Source organism: Bufo bufo, chromosome 1 (genome assembly GCF_905171765.1).
Source record: "Bufo bufo chromosome 1, aBufBuf1.1, whole genome shotgun sequence".
NCBI lineage: Eukaryota > Metazoa > Chordata > Amphibia > Anura > Bufonidae > Bufo > Bufo bufo.
In genome coordinates, this window is record NC_053389.1 from 784,058,493 (window position 1) to 784,079,586 (window position 21,094).

Genomic DNA, 21,094 nt, shown 5'->3' on the forward strand with positions numbered 1-21,094 from the left:
ATCTTTGATCTAGCCTCTCCAGATCCTGTTGACTACTACTGAGTCTCAACTAGGTTGAGAAGTGCACCTGAATGGGGTATACAGTTTGTGGCTCTTAGAGTCCCAGTCAAATGTTTTCATTTAAAGTGTTTGGGTACCTCATGTGTATGGATACCTTGGCTCAGCCCTTTTTAGGATGCCAGGAGATGGACCTGGGTCCACCCCTGTTGAGAGGGAGTTTTAGTGTAGCTGTGCTACAGAGAGGACCTACGTTGTGTATGCTCCTCAGAGCTAGTCCCAAGTTTCAGCGAACCATTATTATTGAGACTAAAACTACTCAAGCAAACTATTCTTCTAACAGAGTGAGAAAAAGAATATTAGAAGGTTCAGAAATTGCAAGGCCTTGCATTGGCTTTACCGCTGTGAGAAGGAATATTGCCAGCGCACTCTTCCACACCTTCAGACAGTTTGGCAAACCATTTCTTAAATCTGTACCCTTCAGTCCGGGAACTACAAAACCAAAAACCTCAGTTGCATGCCTAAGGTTCTGCAGAGAGACTTTAGAAAGAAAGAGAGAAGAAGTAAAACAACCCCCATCATTGCCGCTATCCATCCATACATTGCTATTGGAAAATCATTGCACTTGATACTATTGGATGTACTACTACTCCTATTCTGCACTTTAGTAAAGAGAGACCTATTAATTTGCACCAACTGGCCTGGTCACTGACTCCATTACTATTCGCCGGCCATTGCACCTTCATCCACACTCCTGCCTTGCACTGCCAATACACCTAACACCAAGGACACCTCAATTACCACCAGGCAAGAGCACAGGCACGTGGATGTGCTTTGAGGAAAGAAAGTGTGCACAAACCTGTCACTGCAAGGCCCTAAGAGGGTTTTGGTAAGAGGACTGCCACTGTGATCTGTGTGTAAAACCATTCTTGCTAGAGTCACTACCATTCCCATCCTCCACTCATTCGCCCTGCCTCTTTTCACTTGCTCTGCAAATCCAAGGTAAAAGAACTCAATGTTAGGCCAGACAACATTACATCAGTGCTCTATACTACCAAGCAAGGTGACAACTAATCAGAATCCTTCTAAAGGAAGTGAGAAGGATTGTTGCTAAATTACAGCGTTGAGGTCTAGCCACCCCAGAAGAATGGTCTGTCAATACAGAAAATCTTCAAACAGGTAGCCAGGATGTTGGAAGTGCAAGAGATTGATCTCATGATGACCAGGTTCAATGCAAAGGTGGACATATTTCATTCCATCCCTTTGAGGTTCAGACAGGCCTACGTTTTTCCTCCAGTTTCCTTGATATTAATGGAAATTGGGCAGGGCCATTCTGGAGGAAGATGTTATGTTTTTCCCTATTCATTCAGATGACTTGAGGGTGTAACTGGAGACTTCCCCATGGAGATTATAAGTGACTAGTCATTCAGTTCTGCTAAGACAAAGAGATTCAACCTGATAGCCTGAAGGTTGAACAGGCCCTATAAGTGTCACGTTAGTGATGTGGGAGGGAACACCACACCGACAACAGGAGAGAAGGGAAGAGGAACTAGGCCTCAAAGCTAGGGAAAGGGAAACAGACACCACCTATAGAAACCCTAATCCTAGCCCTGACTCCTATACCTATGAACAGACCTTGAGGGTAGGAATGTTCATACACTGTAACCTATGACCCTGGAAACCCTGAATTGCCCTGGAATAGTGTCAGGGCTTGAGACGACCTGTTCCTTCCAATAAGAAAGAACAAGCATCTCCCTGAGGCCTAGTAACAAAAGACAGATGGGAAACAACAAAATATAAAGGGAAAGTAACACTTAACTTCTTAAGTAATTGGACGAGCAGGAACTCAGAAGAGGACCACACACCAGCACTTCCAATACCAAACTGAAGCTATACACCACATAGCATGATGGGTGAAGCCAGATTAAATAGGAGAGTTGGAATGACTACTAAGCTACACCTGAGACAAGAGGTGTGGTCATTACCAGCAACAACACTGAAACAAGTGAAACCAAAAGAGGCTGTCAGATCACATCAGGTGCAGCCAGTCTCTTAGATCTTCTAACACCTGTCACATTAATGACCGTGACAATAAGAGGGGTCAGCAACCTTCAGCGCTCCAGCTGTTATGAAACTACAGTTCCCAGCATGTACACGTACTTTGTTGATTTAGGAACTCTCAAAAACATCTATGGAGCATACTGGGAGTTGTAGTTTCCCAACAGCTGAAGTGCCAGAGGTTGCTGACCCCTGCCCTATAATAATCTGGTCTTCTATGATGCACGTAGAAGAGGAAAAAAGAGAGAAGGAGGTTAACAAATGCTACTTGGGTCAATGAAAACCCAGAAGTACTGTTAAACCCGGGGTGCCAGAGGTGATGGAAGCAAGTGAGAAAAAGACGGAGGGTAACAAGGTGGTGAAAAAGGCAGCTGGAGGTAGTGTTAGCAAGAGCTATACACTTGGTGATCAGACGAGTAATTATAACTTGGTAGTCAGGAGAAAGGCGTCTCAAAGGGCACCTCCTAACTAGCCAAAAAAAGAGAGACAGCACCACTCTCACGCACACAGAGGAGAAGAGTTTGTGGTGGCCCAAAAGGACAGGGTACACGATAAATCGAGTGGAGTAGTAAATCCCCGAAAAGAGATACAATAATGGTGGTAGTAAAGGTAAATAAATTGGGGGCGCCAATTGATCAGATTGTGACCCACAATAATAATAGTAAAAAGAACATAAAACACATACACAATTAAAATCTGATTAAAAGCAAATCCAGAGTAAAACTCCAGTTAACTCACTTCGCTGGGGGGTTGCCACCAGGATAAAGCTCAAGACACCTGGGGACAAACCCCCCCGGCCGGGATCGCCTGTAGTATAGTGGAGATTGCAGTCAGCGCTCCAGTAGTGCGATAAAGATGGCAAACAGCACACGGATCAGCAACTCGTGGTCAATCTCTTTAATCTAAAAATGTGTGGCTCAACGCGTTTCGGTAAAGACATAAAATCCCCTTCATCAGGATCAATTACCTTCTATGATGCAGCCACTAAAGGTCCCTTTACATGGAACGATATTACAGCAGATTGTTTGGAAGGAAGAGTTCCTTCCTGACAATCTGCTGCTCGCTGGTGAAGGAGACCTCTTCATTTACATCCAGCAATCTCCTCCAGAGTATGGGGAGGGGCGATCACTAATGCCATCACTCTTCTCTATACTGACTCGTTGTTTGCGGCAGTGTTTACACAGCACAATCTGCTGCTCGTAAACAATCATTTTTACGTGCGCACAAACGATCGGATTACCCAATGAACGAGCGTTTCGCTCATTCATCGGGTAATCGGCAGTACATTTAAACCACCATTACTATGAACGCTCCTTTGCGATAATCTGTACGATTCACAGACAGTGTAGAGGGCCCTTAAAGAGATATTACCATCTGAGACAATGGGGGAATATTGCTAGGATATGCCCCCTTTGTCTGATTGGTGTGGGTGCCCCAGGTTTTCCCCAGGTCTGGCCACCACCAAGTGCTCTCCCCATAGAAGTGAACTGCACTGCGCTTGCGCGGCCACCACTCCCATTGATTTCTATGGGCCCGACGGAAATAGCTGAACCAACGCTCGGCTATTTTGGGCAGCCCCATAGAAATTAATGGAGGGCAGCTGCGCATGCGCGGTGCTCCCTCCTTCACTTTGACGGCTGTTTTTACGAGATAAGTGCAGGTCCCACCTCTATATGCCCCCAATGTCTGAGATGGGAATACCTCTTTAAGACCCAGTCCAGGTTTTAATCCACCAGAAATGCTTACACAAGGGTGAAGCAAACCTGTTGTATCTGTTCTAAAAGAGTGGATAATCCCAAAGTTCTAAACCACAGATTATCAACATCTTAGACCTCCAGCAGAAAGGATTTGAAAAAGGCCATTAACCTTAAAGAGGACCTTTCACCGATTCTTACCCTATGAACTAACTATACAGATATGTAGAGAGGCGCCCGGGGATCTCACTGCACTTACTATTATCCCCAGGCGCCGCTCCGTTCTCCTGCTATGTCCTCCGGTATCTCTGCTCACTAAGTTATAGTAGGCGGAGATACCAGTCCCTAAGTTATGGTAGGCGGAGTCTGCCCTAGCGCTGGCCAATCGCAGCGCAGAGCTCACAGCCTGGGAGGTTATTTTCTCCCAGGCTGTGAGCTCTGCAATGCGATTGGCCAGCGCTACAGAAGAACAAGGGCAGACTCCGCCTACCATAACTTTGTGACCGAAGATACCGGAGGGCGTAGCAGGAGAACGGAGCGGCGCCCGGGGATAACAGTAAGTGCAGGGAGATCCCCGGGCGCCGCTCTCCATGTCTGTATAGTTAGTTCACATTGTCATAATCGGTGAAAGGTCCTCTTTAAAACAAGATAGTGACATAAATCCTTTCCTCTAATCTGCTTTATTTTCTGATTGTAGATTTTTTAATTCTGCTTCCAGAATATGATTATGGGGCGGCCATCTTTTGTGAGCTGTTGTTAAGAGGCATTTAAAGATATGCTTTACAGCAGCCACCCTGGGTCCTAGACACAATGGACAGGAGGGGACCTCATGGACTTCTACAGGAAAGTTATCCACGTACACTCTATGACCTGTGCAGAGGTCATTGGGGAGAGAGGGGGAGTAGATAATCTACTGTGAATGGTCGATCATATCTATCTATTTATTTATCTATCTATTATCTACAGTATCTATCTATCTATCATCTATATAGCAGATGATTCCGGTAAGACAAGAGGCGGAGGACTGGGCATTTATGTTAACAAGGCTTGGTGTACGAACTCTGTCATTGTTGGAAAACACTGCTCAGCTGACCTAGAGTATCTTATGGTTAAATGTAGACCGTTCTATCTGCCGAGGGAGTTCACCTCCACTATAATAACAGCTGCATATATCCCACCGGATGCTAATGCCAAGCTTGCTATGAAGAACTTCATGCTGTCATCAGAAAACGACAATCTGCACACCCTGAGACTGCATTTATTGTAGCAGGTGACTTTAATCACTCTAACCTAAATTTCATCAACATGTCTCCTGCCATACCAGAGGGGAAAAAACCTTGGACCATGTCTATACAAACATTGTTGGAGCCTACAAGGCAACGCCCCTCCCTCACCTGGGACAGTCTGATCACCTTTCTTTGTTTCTCACCCCCAAGTATTCACCGCTTATCAACCGTGTGAAACCATTAGTGAAGACAATTAAAGGGGGGCCAGCGGGGGTAGATTCTGTACTCCAGGACTGGAGCATGTTTGCCTCTCAGGCCACCTGTGGTTCTCACACTAACATCGACTCTTACACGTACTCAGTACTGGAATACATCAACATGACAATGTTACCACAGAAAAGCAGATCACAATGTACCCAAATCAGAAACCATGGATGAACAAGGAAGTACGGCTTTTACACTCACCTAAAGAATTATTAGGAACACCATACTAATACGGTGTTGGACCCCCTTTTGCCTTCAGAACTGCCTTAATTCTACGTGGCATTGATTCAACAAGGTGCTGATAGCATTCTTTAGAAATGTTGGCCCATATTGATAGGATAGCATCTTGCAGTTGATGGAGATTTGAGGGATGCACATCCAGGGCACGAAGCTCCCGTTCCACCACATCCCAAAGATGCTCTATTGGGTTGAGATCTGGTGACTGTGGGGGCCATTTTAGTACAGTGAACTCATTGTCATGTTCAAGAAACCAATTTGAAATGATTGGAGCTTTGTGACATGGTGCATTATCCTGCTGGAAGTAGCCATCAGAGGATGGGTACATGGTGGTCATGAAGGGATGGACATGGTCAGAAACAATGCTCAGGTAGCCCGTGGCATTTAAACGATGCCCAATTGGCACTAAGGGGCCTAAAGTGTGCCCAGAAAACATCCCCCACACCATTACACCACCACCACCAGCCTGCACAGTGGTAACAAGGCATAATGGATACATGTTCTCATTCTGTTTACGCCATATTCAGACTCTACCATTTGAATGTCTCAACAGAAATCGAGACTCATCAGACCAGGCAACATTTTTCCACAGTTCAACAGTCCAATTTTGGTGAGCTTGTGCAAATTGTAGCCTCTTTTTCCTATTTGTAGTGGAGATGAGTGGTACCCGGTGGGGTCTTCTGCTGTTGTAGCCCATCCGCCTCAAGGTTGTGCGTGTTGTGGCTTCACAAATGCTTTGCTGCATACCTCGGTTGTAACGAGTGGTTATTTCAGTCAACTAAGAAGACAGGTTGGCATCAGCAGGAGCTGCTCAAACCCACATGCAGTTGTGCATATATATAGGGGAGCAAATCCTGCACTTGTGGCCCGTTGCTAATGGCAATCCCCAGCAAAATGCATACAATGGAGGATGCCCGCGGCGAACCACAAGTACCACAATAGACATCCTACACAAGGTAACAAGTGCGGATGTGATAATTAATATAACAATATAACAAAACAATGACAAACATAGGTGCACTCTGCAGTCTCACTAATTCTCAAACTGATTTTAAAATTGAGAGATTAGTCAACATGTCTTACGGTGTAGAACATGTCTTAAGCCCGGACACCACGACAAGGTTTCTCAAGTAGCCCGGGACCCTACACTCTCCTACCTGAGCCATATGGGCGATACCAGGAGCCAGTGGGCAAATTACAGGAGCATAGGGCCGACTCGCAAACAACTCACCAGTTACCTCCAGCATGTGGCCATGCTTGCAATGGGAGGAGGGAGGAGTCTGTGAGTCCCACTCAAGACTTGCTGATATAGCCCAGGCTTCACAGGTGCACCTAAATGTGACCTGTAGATGGAAAACAGGCACATTTAAATAGGAGTTTATACACCTCCAGGAATCTATATATACAAACTAAGAAGACAGGTTGGCATCAGCAGGAGCTGCTCAAACCCACATGCAGTTGTGCATATATATAGGGGAGCAAATCCTGCACTTGTGGCCCGTTGCTAATGGCAATCCCCAGCAAAATGCATACAATGGAGGATGCCCGCGGCGAACCACAAGTACCACAATAGACATCCTACACAAGGTAACAAGTGCGGATGTGATAATTAATATAACAATATAACAAAACAATGACAAACATAGGTGCACTCTGCAGTCTCACTAATTCTCAAACTGATTTTAAAATTGAGAGATTAGTCAACATGTCCTACGGTGTAGAACATGTCTTAAGCCCGGACACCACGACAAGGTTTCTCAAGTAGCCCGGGACCCTACACTCTCCTACCTGAGCCATATGGGCGATACCAGGAGCCAGTGGGCAAATTACAGGAGCATAGGGCCGACTCGCAAACAACTCACCAGTTACCTCCAGCATGTGGCCATGCTTGCAATGGGAGGTGCACCTGTGAAGCCTGGGCTATATCAGCAAGTCTTGAGTGGGACTCACAGACTCCTCCCTCCTCCCATTGCAAGCATGGCCACATGCTGGAGGTAACTGGTGAGTTGTTTGCGAGTCGGCCCTATGCTCCTGTAATTTGCCCACTGGCTCCTGGTATCGCCCATATGGCTCAGGTAGGAGAGTGTAGGGTCCCGGGCTACTTGAGAAACCTTGTCGTGGTGTCCGGGCTTAAGACATGTTCTACACCGTAGGACATGTTGACTAATCTCTCAATTTTAAAATCAGTTTGAGAATTAGTGAGACTGCAGAGTGCACCTATGTTTGTCATTGTTTTGTTATATTGTTATATTAATTATCACATCCGCACTTGTTACCGTGTGTAGGATGTCTATTGTGGTACTTGTGGTTCGCCGCGGGCATCCTCCATTGTATGCATTTTGCTGGGGATTGCCATTAGCAACGGGCCACAAGTGCAGGATTTGCTCCCCTATATATATGCACAACTGCATGTGGGTTTGAGCAGCTCCTGCTGATGCCAACCTGTCTTCTTAGTTTGTATATATAGATTCCTGGAGGTGTATAAACTCCTATTTAAATGTGCCTGTTTTCCATCTACAGGTCACATTTAGGTGCACCTGTGAAGCCTGGGCTATATCAGCAAGTCTTGAGTGGGACTCACAGACTCCTCCCTCCTCCCATTGCAAGCATGGCCACATGCTGGAGGTAACTGGTGAGTTGTTTGCGAGTCGGCCCTATGCTCCTGTAATTTGCCCACTGGCTCCTGGTATCGCCCATATGGCTCAGGTAGGAGAGTGTAGGGTCCCGGGCTACTTGAGAAACCTTGTCGTGGTGTCCGGGCTTAAGACATGTTCTACACCGTAGGACATGTTGACTAATCTCTCAATTTTAAAATCAGTTTGAGAATTAGTGAGACTGCAGAGTGCACCTATGTTTGTCATTGTTTTGTTATATTGTTATATTAATTATCACATCCGCACTTGTTACCTTGTGTAGGATGTCTATTGTGGTACTTGTGGTTCGCCGCGGGCATCCTCCATTGTATGCATTTTGCTGGGGATTGCCATTAGCAACGGGCCACAAGTGCAGGATTTGCTCCCCTATATATATGCACAACTGCATGTGGGTTTGAGCAGCTCCTGCTGATGCCAACCTGTCTTCTTAGTTTGTATATATAGATTCCTGGAGGTGTATAAACTCCTATTTAAATGTGCCTGTTTTCCATCTACAGGTCACATTTAGGTGCACCTGTGAAGCCTGGGCTATATCAGCAAGTCTTGAGTGGGACTCACAGACTCCTCCCTCCTCCCATTGCAAGCATGGCCACATGCTGGAGGTAACTGGTGAGTTGTTTGCGAGTCGGCCCTATGCTCCTGTAATTTGCCCACTGGCTCCTGGTATCGCCCATATGGCTCAGGTAGGAGAGTGTAGGGTCCCGGGCTACTTGAGAAACCTTGTCGTGGTGTCCGGGCTTAAGACATGTTCTACACCGTAGGACATGTTGACTAATCTCTCAATTTTAAAATCAGTTTGAGAATTAGTGAGACTGCAGAGTGCACCTATGTTTGTCATTGTTTTGTTATATTGTTATATTAATTATCACATCCGCACTTGTTACCTTGTGTAGGATGTCTATTGTGGTACTTGTGGTTCGCCGCGGGCATCCTCCATTGTATGCATTTTGCTGGGGATTGCCATTAGCAACGGGCCACAAGTGCAGGATTTGCTCCCCTATATATATGCACAACTGCATGTGGGTTTGAGCAGCTCCTGCTGATGCCAACCTGTCTTCTTAGTTTGTATATATAGATTCCTGGAGGTGTATAAACTCCTATTTAAATGTGCCTGTTTTCCATCTACAGGTCACATTTAGGTGCACCTGTGAAGCCTGGGCTATATCAGCAAGTCTTGAGTGGGACTCACAGACTCCTCCCTCCTCCCATTGCAAGCATGGCCACATGCTGGAGGTAACTGGTGAGTTGTTTGCGAGTCGGCCCTATGCTCCTGTAATTTGCCCACTGGCTCCTGGTATCGCCCATATGGCTCAGGTAGGAGAGTGTAGGGTCCCGGGCTACTTGAGAAACCTTGTCGTGGTGTCCGGGCTTAAGACATGTTCTACACCGTAGGACATGTTGACTATTATTTCAGTCAACGTTGCTCTTCTATTAGCTTGAATCAGTCGGCCCATTCTCCTCTGACCGCTAGCATCCACAAGGCATTTTTGCCCACAGGACTGCCGCATACTGGATGTTTTTCCCTTTTCACACCATTCTTTGTAAACCCTAGAAATGGTTGTGCGTGAAAATCCCAGTAACTGAGCAGATTGTGAAATACTCAGACCGGCCCGTCTGGCACCAACAACCATGCCACGCTCAAAATTGCTTAAATCACCTTTCTTTCACATTCTGACATTCAGTTTGGAGTTCAGGAGATTGTCTTGACCAGGACCACACCCCTAAATGCATTGAAGCAACTGCCATGTAATTGGTTGACTAGATAATTGCATGCAGGTGTTCCTAATAATTCTTTAGGTGAGTGTACTAAAGGCACGTAACATTGCCTTCAGATCTGGTGACGCTCAGGCCTACAGTACGTCCAGGGCAGATCTGGAAAGGGGCATCAAGAAGGCCAAGCACAGCTACAAGCTGACCCACGACGCATGTTTCTGGGCATTCAGGCCATATCTGACTATAAGCCCAGCAATTCCACACAGACAGCCATGAATGTGTCCTCCCTCAATGAGCTAAATGACTTCTACGCTCGTTTTGAGAATGATAACAAGGAAAAGTTTGCAAAAACCCTACCCTCTGATGACTGCCATACCTTTACTCTCACCCTCACAGATGTCCATAAAGCACTGAGCAGGGCAAGGCTGCTTGCCCTGACGGCATTCCTGGATTGGTGTGCTTCAAGAATGTGCTGAGCAGCTTGCATGAGTCTTTACTGACATCTTCAACCTGTCGCTTGCCCAGGCAGTAGTACCATCGTGCTTCAAGACCACCTCCATTGTACCAGTGCCGAAACGCTCATCACTAATGTGCCTGACGACTATCGCCCTGTAGCACTCACGCCTATAGTTATGAAGTGCTTTGAGCAACTGGTCCTGGCACACCTCAAGTTATGCTTGTCCCCCACACTGGATCCTCACCAATTTGACTATTGAAGCAATAGGAGTACAGAGGATGCTGTATCTACAACGCTTCACTGTGTACTCTCACACCTGGATAACAAGAATACTTATGCAAGAACGATGTTTGTTGATTTCAGCTCAGCATTCAATACAGTCATTCCCTCCAAGTTGATCACTAAACTTGTGGATCTTGGAATCAGCAACCCTATCTGTAACTGGATCATGGACTTTCTGACCAACAGACCCCAGCATGTTAGGTCAGGAAATAACTGCTCCACCACCATTATACTCAACACTGGCACTCCACAGGGCTGTGTGCTGAGCCCATTCCTCTACTCTTTTTTCACCTTCAACCTGCTCCTGAATACCAGCAAAACAAAATAGCTCATTGTGGACTTCAGGAAGGAGAGGAGGAACACCCATGACTTCATTCACATAAATGGCACGGCTGTTGAACGGGTTTCCAGCTTCAAGTTCCTGGGGACCCACATCTCTGAGAATCTGTTCTGGTCAACCAACATCTCCAGCCTGGTCAAAAAGGCACATCAGCGCCTCTTTTTCTTGCGGACACTGAAGAAAACCCACCTGTCTGCTGACATACTGGGTAACTTCTACCGCTGTGCGATAGAGCGCATCCTGACCAACTGTGTTGCAGTCTGGTATGGGAATTGCTCTGTTGCTGACTGCAAGGCACTGCAGTGGGTGGTGAAAACCGCCCAACGCATCACAGGGACTCCACTTCCTGCCATTTAGGATGTTCACAAGAAGAGATGTCTACGCCGGGCACGCATCATTCTTAGGGACTCCTCTCATCCTGCAAATAAACTCTTCCAGCTCCTCCCCTCCAGAAGGCGCTACAGGACCCTTCAGACTAAAACCAGCAGGTTTAGGAACAGCTTCCTCCCTACAACTGTCACCCTACTGAATTCAGTCACAATTTTTTTCTTTAACACATGGAAGGTTAACAGCCAAACAAAACTCAATATTTATTACCCTGATTCTGCGGTTTACAGAAACACCCCACATGTGGACGTAAACTGATGTAAGGGCACACGGCAGGGCGCAGAAGAAAAGGAGCGCCGTATGGTTTTTGGAAGGCAGATTTTGCTGAACTGGTTTTTAGAAGCCCCTCTGATGCACCCTTACAGTAGAAACTCCCAAAAAGTGACCCCATTTTGGAAACTAGGGAATAAGGTGCCAGTTTTATTGGTACTATTTTGGGGTACATATGATTTTTAATTGCTCTATATTAAGTTTTTTGTGAGGCAAGGTAACCAAAAAATGGCTGTTTTGGCACTGTTCATTTTTTATTTTTTACAACATACATCTGACAGGGTAGATCATGTGCTATTTTTATAGAGCAGGTTGTTACGGACGCAATGATATCAAATATATCTACTTTGTTTGTTTCAGTTTTACATAATAAAGCATTTTTGAAAAAAAAAATTATGTTTTTGTGTCTCCGTTTTCTGAACGCCATATTTTTTTATTGCTCTGCCAATCGTCTTGTGCAGTGGCTCGTTTTTTAAAGAAAGAGTTGATGTTTTTATTAGTACCATTTTTGGGTTCATATGATTTTTTGATCATTCATTATTACACTTTATGGGCCAAGGTGACCAAAAAGATTTTTTTTTTTTAGCACAGTTTTTATTTATTTCTTTCTATAGCGTTTACCTGAGGGGTTAGGTCAAAGCCCCACCCCTCCCACTAAACCACGCGTCCTTTTCTTGGCACTTCAGAAAATTGCTGAGAAGCTCAGAAGGTCACAAATTATGGTGCACACATGATGTTCATCATAATCTGCGACTTTTTTACATCACAATATTGGCGTAAAGATCTTAATAAATGTCCCTCACTGGCTTGGCTGAACATTTACTTGTCCTCAGGGGGCAGAGAGGAGAAAGCTGCTCCCAGATATCTCTGGCGGTGGCTCGTTTCCTGGCAGAAGAAATGGATCGGGCGCTGAAATTCAACACTTCCAATCCTATGTTACCCAATGAGAACAATTCAAAAATAAGACAGATTGAGCCTGCATTTGAGACGTGCCCCATCGGAAAAGACGGCAACTACAACAACAACAAAAAAAGGTAGTAAATCAGAGCAGGGTGGGTACAGGATGGAGGCTCTTTATCGGCTGCAGGCCTCACAATGCTGTGCCGCGCTCCAGCGCGCTGATAGGAAATGGCATTGCTATCTTCTGGTGCCCAGCGTGAGGAATATTTCCTTAATAGACGCTAATGAGGATTTAATTACACCAATTTTATTAAGAGAAGAGCGCCCTCTGCTGGTCCACTGGGTTAGTCCTCCCATCAGTCTGTACTGGTACGCTTTATGGAGTACGTATTTTCCAACATTATAGAATCCCCGCTAAGTACAATGTTCCCATAAGTGCCCTCCGTATAGTGCCATGTCCTCTTAAGTGCCTCAACACCAAGTAATGCCTTCTTAAAGGGGTTGTGTCACCGTTTTTTTTTTTTTTTATCAAAGCTGAAGCGCTCGGTGTGACGAGCCATACGGGAAAGTAATATAACACAAATATGCGACATAAACCGGGTAATTTACTAGCTATGTCCCGAAATTCTCAACAACTCTGCCTGACCTGCACGGCTTAAAGAGGTTTGCAACTTTTCAGAATAATAGATAGTAAAGTTTGTCACTGCTCCTCGGAATCCTCCTAAGGGACCAGTATATGGGGGACCCCCCACCACCAACAGTGGGAAAGAGCAGCTCTCACTCATTTTAAGTGACTGAGGGCTGCCCCCCCCCACCACCATCCGACATACATTAGTACCCCATATACTGGTGACCCCCCACAGAGCTGCACCAATCACACTTAGATCTCACCCACCAACAGACTAATCACATTACGACTCCCCATACCCACCGCACGCCCAAAAGTAGTCAGTTAGCTTGTTCCCCGTCGCCCCCATAAATCATTTTCAGGCTCATCACTCCTTCCCCCAACAGTGGCGACTCTAGGAATAATATATAGGGGGGGGGCACAAAGATACCACAGTCAAATATGGGGGGGCAAAAACAAAATTAGTATATATAAATAAGATTACAAAATACGAGAGAATTGCGGTCTGCAGGGATACATTTATAATAAAACTATTTACTTACAAAAGAAGCCATTCAGTCGTCTGCTGTGCCGTCCTCTGCTCTCTTCCGCGGATTCTTTCCCCTTCTTTCTGTCTCTCGTCAGTGCGCAGGCGTACTGTTATGGTGGATCTGTGGAAGACACACTGTTATGGGGGCATCTGTGGATGACACTGTTATTATGCCTCTCATTAGCCATCATATGCCTCTCATTATTAGCCCCCATATGCCTCTCATCATTAGCCCCCATATGCCTCTCATCATTAGCCCCCATATGCCTCTCATCATTAGCCCCCATATGCCTCATCATTAGCCCCCATATGCCTCTCCATTAGCCCCCATATGCCTCTCCATTAGCCCCCATATGCCTCATCATTAGCCCCCATATGCCTCATCATTAGCCCCCATATGCCTCATCATTAGCCCCCATATGCCTCATCATTAGCCCCCATATGCCTCATCATTAGCCCCCATATGCCTCATCATTAGCACCCATATGCCTCTCCATTAGCCCCCATATGCCTCTCCATTAGCCCCCATATGCCTCTCCATTAGCCCCCATATGCCTCTCCATTAGCCCCCATATGCCTCTCCATTAGCCCCCATATGCCTCATCATTAGCCCCCATATGCCTCATCATTAGCCCCCATATGCCTCTCCATTAGCCCCCATATGCCTCTCCATTAGCCCCCATATGCCTCTCCATTAGCCCCCATATGCCTCTCCATTAGCCCCCATATGCCTCATCATTAGCCCCCATATGCCTCATCATTAGCCCCCATATGCCTCATCATTAGCCCCCATATGCCTCATCATTAGCCCCCATATGCCTCATCATTAGCACCCATATGCCTCTCCATTAGCCCCCATATGCCTCTCCATTAGCCCCCATATGCCTCATCATTAGCCCCCATATGCCTCATCATTAGCACCCATATGCCTCACCATTAGCACCCATATGCCTCACCATTAGCACCCATATGCCTCTCCATTAGCCCCCATATGCCTCATCATTAGCCCCCATATGCCTCATCATTAGCACCCATATGCCTCACCATTAGCACCCATATGCCTCTCCATTAGCCCCCATATGCCTCATCATTAGCCCCCATATGCCTCATCATTAGCCCCCATATGCCTCATCATTAGCCCCCATATGCCTCTCCATTAGCCCCCATATGCCTCTCCATTAGCCCCCATATGCCTCATCATTAGCCCCCATATGCCTCATCATTAGCCCCCATATGCCTCATCATTAGCCCCCATATGCCTCATCATTAGCCCCCATATGCCTCATCATTAGCCCCCATATGCCTCATCATTAGCCCCCATATGCCCCCAGCAGCCACATTTTTTTATAAAATAAAAAATCACTTACCTCTCCTGCTCCTGGATGCCGCCTGCCTCTCCTCAGTCGACTCTGTGCTCTGAACTGGCGCGCACAGCGTGAGGTCACAGAGCGCCCTCACGCTGTGCGCAGCCCTGCACAGCCGACAGCCGAGGACCAGGAAGTGGTGAGTACAGAGCGTTCACCACTTCCTGGTCTCTAGGTTCTAATGAGCGCTTCCATAATGGAAGCGCTCATTAGTATTCACGTGGGGGAATCAGCGGGGGGGCAACCAGGGGGGCAAAGGACAACATAGGGGGGGCGATTGCCCCCCCTCGCCCCCCCCTAGCGACGCCACTATCCCCCAATCCCCCAATCCCCCAAAGTAGTCAGAAAGCTGGTTTTCCTTCATAACCCACCTCCCCTATCCCCCCAGCAATCTTGTTCAGGCTCACCAACCTCCCCCCACCTTCAATCATTCCCCCATCTCCCTAAACTCACAGTCCTGCCTCCCCCCCAATCTGGTCACATGTTTGTTCCCCCATCTCCCGAAGCTCACCTTACTCCCCCCACCGCAGATCTGGCCATCTACTCATTCCCCCATCTCCCAAGCTCACCTCTCCCCCCTTCCCCGATCTGGTCGCATGCTCATCTCCACAAGCTCACTTTCCTGCCCCCAGTCCCAATCAGGTCACATGCTGGTTTTCCCCATCTTCCCCTCATCTCCCCACCCCCAATCTGGTCACAACCTCTCAGTACATTTAAATCCCTCTGGCAGTCCTGAGGAGGAGGAGATGTGCAGCGGCCAGCCTGTAGGTTATGACCACCCTGCAGTCCATCAGCAGTGGTCGTGCTTGCACACTATAGGAAAAGGCACCAGCCCGTGTGCGCCTCCATGGTCATGACCACCAGAGAGGCCAGTGCTTTTTCTATAGTGTGCAAGCACGACCACTGCTGATGGACTTCAGGGTGGTCGTAACCCCTGAATAGGAGCAGTGTATAATGTGATGGAAAAATGAATCCAGCCAGCAAAGGAGGCAATATGGGCAATCACAATAGATTAGTAAGTGCCTTGTATTAAAGGGGTTATCCCATGACTAATGTAAAAAATGAAAATCAGACATGATATACAGTGGCGTAACTAGAGTGTTATGGGCCCCAGTGCAAACTTTGGATCGGGGCCCCCCCCCCCCCCCTTTTTACAAAGAAGCGGCAGATTTTCTTACGAAGGGCTCTTTCCCTTGTGGTTAGTCCGCTGCGTGAATGAGGGCCAAGAGACACGGAGCAGTAACATGATTGATAATGCTCCGTGCCTCTCTGTGACCTTTTTACTACAAAATCACAGTGAGATAAAGTGGTCACTGTGAGTTTGTAGCAAAACGATCATAGAGAGGCACGGAGCATTATCAATCATGTTACTGCTCCGTGTCTCTGCTGTCCGGAGCGGGGCTTGGCTCTCTTTCACACAGCGGATTAGCCACACGGGATCCGCTCGTGTTAAAGAGCCCTAAGCCCAATGCATGGCTACACTAACCCAGTCCTAATAAAATCTGGTCCTACCTCATCCAGGGTGTCGCTGGCTTCGGCGTGATGTCCACTGGATCCAGAACAAGGTCCCTGTGGTGATAGAGAAAAAAATGAATAATCACATAAGGAAGGGATGGTGACTGCCCCTATGAAATCACCAGCAGGGGGCGCTGTGCTGGCCTGGTAGACTGAGCTATGCCAATGTATAGCAGGGTAATTTAGGACATTTCCCCTAAGTTCTACCACACAGTACTAATGCCCACATTGTGGCCCCTCACAGTACTAATGCCCACCTTGTGGCCTTTCACAGTAATTAAGCCCACCTTTGTTCCTGTCACAGTAGTTATGCCCAGATATGTGCCCCCTAACAGTAGATATGCCAAATATGTGCCCCCTAACAGTAGTTATGCCAAATATGTGCCCCCTCACGGTATTTATGCCAGATATGTGCCCCCTTCACAGTAGTTATGCCCAGATATGTGCCCCCTTCACAGTGGATATGCCCAGATATGTGCCCCTCACAGTGGATATGCCCAGATATGTGCCCCTCACAGTGGATATAGCAAGATATGTGCCCCTCACAGTAGTATTGGCCAGATATGTTCCCCCTCACAGTAGTTATGACCAGATATGTGCCCCCTCACAGTAGTTATGCCAGATTATTTGCCCCTCACAGTAATGACCAGATACGTGCCCCCCTACAGTGGTTATGCTAGATTATGTGCCCCTCACATTAGATATGCCCACATATGTACCCCTCACAGTGGTTATGCCAGATTATGTGCCCCCCCTCACAGTAGTTGATATATGTGCCCCCTCATAGTAATGCCTTTATATGTGCCCCCCTCACAGTAGTTATGACAGATTAGGTGCCCCCTCAGTAGAGATGCACACTTTTGTGCCCCCCCTTCCCCTTTGCCCCCAGTCTGCAAAAAAAAAAAAAAACATACTTACCCTCTTCCCTGATGTTTCACTGCCACACTCACATCGCGCTGCTGGCTGTACTGAAGGCAGTTTCCCGGGCCTTCAGAGCTCCTCCCACAGCCAGCAGCGCGATGTGCGGCAAGCAGAGGGAGCGCTAGAGCTCCTGCTTCACTGATGATCTGGAGACAGCCCGGCAGTGACAAGAACTGCCGGGCCGAGTGTATATGAGTGAGTGCGCGCGTCCCCCCTCTTCCTCCTCCCCCTCTCTGCGCAAACCTCCCCCACCTTGCCTCATAATATTAAACGTGTAATGGAGCGCCCTGACGGGGCTGGCATTGTCACTGTACTTCATGCCGGGCCCCGTCACAGCTCTTCATTACATGTTAGTACAGCGGGCCCCCTCCCCCCGTCGGGCCCGGTCGCAGTCGCACCCCCTGCGACCGCGATCGTTACGCCCCTGATGATATAGTCCAGGACAATCTCTTTATAACAAAGCTAGAACCAGCCCTGTACCTCACATGGGTCCAGAGATCTCCCCATTGATCTGCTAGATTTATATCAAGCTGACAGCTCAAGGGGAGTGTCTTTTCTGCTGCAGCTAAGGGGGCGTGTCTCAGCTCTCCCTATCACAACTCAGGAGGCGTGTCTCAGCTCTCCTTATCACAGCTCAGGAGGCGTGTCTCAGCTCTCCTTATCACAGCTCAGGAGGCGTGTCTATGCGCTCCCTATCACAGCTCAGGAGGCGTGTCCATGCGCTCCCTATCACAGCTCAGGAGGCGTGTCCATGTGCTCCCTATCACAGCTCAGGAGGAGTGTCCATGCGCTCCCTATCAAAGCTCAGGAGGTGTGTCTCAGCTCTCCTTATCACAGCTCAGGAGGCAGTTGAAGGATGAAACTGAGCATGTGCGGCCATCTCACAGCTCAGGAGGCGTGTCCATGTGCTCCCTATCACAGCTCAGGAGGAGTGTCCATGCTCTCCCTATCACAGCTCAGGAGGTGTGTCTCAGCTCTCCTTATCACAGCTCAGGAGGCGTGTCCATGCGCTCCCTATCACAGCTCAGGAGGCGTGTCCATGTGCTCCCTATCACAGCTCAGGAGGCAGTTGAAGGATGAAACTGAGCATGTGCGGCCATCTCAGTGAGCAGGACAAAGAAATAAAATTAAAAAAACAGCAGGTGGCGCTGTACAGATAGATTTCAGGGAATAGCTCAGAGGCTATACTAAATTTTTAATTACATGCAATTACAAAAGTATTCAGATCCAGGTGCTGGTTTGAAAACTGTAGAATATTTTTAACTTTGTCTACATGATAAATGCCATTTACTGAAATGAGACAACCCCTTTAAGTGTCCCCACGTAGTATGAGGCCCCCTTAAAGGGATATTCTGGGTTTGCAATTTTCATCATCAATTGACAGGAAACAACACGTTATTACTTACTAATAGTTAATATCTGTAATGCCCTGATTTCCTGCGCTCTATCGCGGTCACTTGACATTTTCTGCTGTGTTGGTTCTCTGTCCCGATGACATCACATCTACATCTGAGGCGCGTCATCAGTGACTCTGCCTCTCAGAGCGGTGCTCTTCCCATCCTCCTGGACCCTGCCCAGTAGATGTGATGTCACCAGTGATGTCATGTCTTAGGGCGGGATTTTTCCAGCAGGGCTTCAAGCAGGCTTGGATCTGTGATGATGGAGCTGGGAGGGGAAGGAGAAGCAGAGACCTGAAGCTACAGAGACTCATGCTGGGATGTAAACAGGGTCTGGATAACATTTCAGCAGGTAAAATCAGGGCATATAAGCCACTCCCCCAGAAACGACATTAGCCGCATGAGAACGCCCACTTATGGGTGGGGGGTTTATTAGCCCCTCCCATTTTCAGCCCAGCACTGTGCAAATTTGCCAGGACTGCTTCTGGAAATCAGAGACAAATTTGGGACAGTTGGCAAAATGCACTCCGAACTTCATCATCTGACTTATTGTGTATAACCGGCAGACCCCTTTAAGTGCCCCCCACAGTACGATGCCCCCATAAGTTCCCCCCATACAGTATGAGGTCCCCTTAGGTGCCCCTTTATATTACCTCCACATTCATAATGTACGGTGCGGAGCACATCTGCGGTGATCTCCAGTCTGCGCTGTCTGCGGATGACATCACTGTACCACACCTGCCTGCGCCGAATCGGCAGAGGAATGGGGGAGCGGGAAGCTGGCTTCACCAGTATGAGCATCCTGAGAACTGCAGGACGGAGGGAGAGGACGGCCCCACTGGATCAGGCCCGGCTGGAAGCATGTGCCACGGCTGCGGCAGCGGGGCAGTAGGAATCGGAGCAGCAGTGCTGGAGCAGAGGCGATTCAGGATGCGGAATATGAGGCCACGTTCACACTACAATGAAGAAAAAAAGACTGTCAGTTTTCTCTCTGGCTCTCCATTTTTAACATCCGTCAAAAACGGACATTAAAGGCCTCATGCACACGGACCGCAAAACACGGATGGCGTCCGTGTGCGTTCCGCAATTTGCGGAACGGCACGGACAGCCTTTAATATAACTGCCTATTCTTGTCCGCAAAGCGCGGACAAGAATAGGACAGGTTATATTTTTTTAGCGGGGCCACGGAATGGAGAAACGGATGCGGACAACACACGGAGTGCTGTCCGCATCTTTTGCGGCGCCATTGAAGTGAATGGGTCCGCAGCCGAGCCGCCAAAACTGCGGCTCGGATCCGGACCAAAACAATGGCCGTGTGCATGAGGCCAAAAACGGCTGAATTTCTTTGGCAATTTTTAAACCCGCCCCTGCAGAGCCCTCAGTATATATGATACCCCTCCCCCATAGAGCCCCCAGTATAAATAATGCCCCCTTTGTGCCCCCTGTATAGATAATGCCCCCTTTGTGCCCCCAGTCTCTATAATAGTCCCCACCTGCATCCTTACCAATATTTCATTTGGTAAAATCGGGGCACGTAAGCCCCACCGCACGGGAACACCCAGTTATGGGCGACGTGGGCATGGGCCCCACCTACTTTCGGCCTGGGACAGAGTTAATTTGCTGGGACTGTTTCTGAAAATCAGGAACAGTCTTGCCAAAGTCGTGAGTTGTTCAGTTGTGCCCCCAGTATAACTAATAGACCCCAGTTATGCCCCCAACTGTGTTTTTTTTTTTTTTTTTTTCATCTATTGCATTCTGCTACCTTTTCCTTCTTTTTTTATTCCTTTAAATGGACCCTTTAAAATGCCAGGCAGTAGGGTGACAGATGCGGGCACATGCAGACATAGAGCACACTGAAGCTGGATGAGACTGACCTGCTGACGGTAAGTGCACGCCACCCTGCCTGACGTATGTCATCTGCTGTCTGAAATTCCATGCCTAGTTGCTCCAGTGGCGCAATCGGTTAGCGCGCGGTACTTATAAGACAGTAACTGGTGAGCGATGCCGAGGTTGTGAGTTCGAGCCTCACCTGGAGCACAATCTTTTACTCCGTTTTGTCATGCGTCTTCTAATGCGTTATTTTATCCCTAAATGATATATATGCCCTGAGAAAAAATACGTTTTTTCTTTTATAGATAAAAGTAATAAACAGGACAACGAAAAAAAAAAAAAAGTTGTTTCTGCCCGGTTTCGAACCGGGGACCTTTCGCGTGTTAGGCGAACGTGATAACCACTACACTACAGAAACTGCCACATGATGC

General features: G+C 47.6%; 2 non-coding genes across 2 annotated transcripts; one reads left to right on the forward strand and one right to left on the reverse strand.

Annotated features, from left to right (window-relative positions):
* The first annotated feature begins 20,777 nt into the window (after positions 1-20,777).
* TRNAI-UAU lies at positions 20,778-20,870 on the forward strand. Its single transcript is given in 2 exon segments — positions 20,778-20,815; positions 20,835-20,870. It is a non-coding gene; the product is annotated as a tRNA-Ile (tRNA).
* A 138-nt stretch (positions 20,871-21,008) lies between these two features.
* TRNAV-AAC lies at positions 21,009-21,081 on the reverse strand. The gene has a single exon. It is a non-coding gene; the product is annotated as a tRNA-Val (tRNA).
* Between the last annotated feature and the right edge of the window lie 13 nt (positions 21,082-21,094).